Raw genomic sequence first — 1,042 nt, forward strand, 5'->3', positions numbered from 1 at the left:
CAACTGCCTGACAGCGCTGTGTGTCCCCATCCCATGGGACCTCCTTACCCCACCGACCTGTGCCCGGCAGCACTCACAGGCAGAGGGGACAAGGAGCTGCCTGGGAGTCCAGACTCTTGCTGGGGACACAGCAGCCCATTCCCAAACCCTGCCAAGCTCTCGTGGCCAGCTGCACTTCACAGGCAGACCAGAAACGCTCGGCTTCCCGGAGACCCCCACCTCTCTCCATGTGCCAGACCTTCGGAGAAACTGCTATTTCAAGCGTGTGCTGGAGCCCGTCGCCTGTCCCCGGGCGTTAGCACAGTCTGCAGAGCCGGGCACGCGTCACCCGCCGCGCTGCAGCATCTGAGCTGTGCCCAAGGTCAGAGAGGATCTGGCCGCAGAGCCAGGAATAGCTCAGCAGGGAAGGAGGAACCCAAAATCCCACACACCTGGGGACAGGGCGCTCTGTCCTGCCAGCCTGGGGACAGCGGGATGGGGGTGGGCAAGTAATTTAAGCCGCAGCTAATTCATTCTATTTTTTAAGGTGTTAAGCAAGGAGCCTGAGCCCGTGTGACAGCCACCGAGGAACGCCAGCCTGCAAACATTTTGTTTGCTTGTTTGTTCTTTTTCCCCAAATCAACTCCTAAATTTATAACCGGAGCTGACAAAAGCAAAAGGACACGTTTGCAGCTAAGCCGCAGCGGTGTCCTCAGCTGACCCCTGCTCCCAGCTGCTGCTGCTGCCCCGGTGGGCAGCTGGGGCTGGGGGAACTGGTTCCCAGTTCTTGCTACACTGGGGGAGAGAAAGCCCTTCCCTTTAAAACCGGGCTGCCCGTCCTTGTGCAGCATCCTCCAGAGAAAGGGGAGAGCGGGAGCGGGCACTACAGGGCCAACAGACCCCGCTGAGGGTCCCCCACACCACGGCTGCCACCACCCCTGGGGGGTCCAGCCACCCCCTCCTCCCCTCCAGGCACCCCCAGGCTGTGGGGGGACCCCGGGCAGCCCCAGATGCCCATCCTGAGGGAGCTGCTGGGCACAGCCCATGAGCCATCGCTGGCTGG

The 1,042-nt window shown here is 61.9% G+C and overlaps 1 protein-coding gene across 1 annotated transcript in view; it reads right to left on the reverse strand.

Annotated features, from left to right (window-relative positions):
- The window catches only part of LOC104522389 (zinc finger protein 385C), a gene marked incomplete at its 3' end in the record, with an annotated part of 9,838 nt that overhangs the window by 627 nt on the left and 8,169 nt on the right, over positions 1–1,042 (reverse strand).

Source organism: Antrostomus carolinensis, unplaced genomic scaffold, assembly GCF_000700745.2.
Source record: "Antrostomus carolinensis isolate BGI_N321 unplaced genomic scaffold, ASM70074v2 scaffold31033, whole genome shotgun sequence".
Classification (NCBI taxonomy): Eukaryota; Metazoa; Chordata; class Aves; order Caprimulgiformes; family Caprimulgidae; genus Antrostomus; species Antrostomus carolinensis.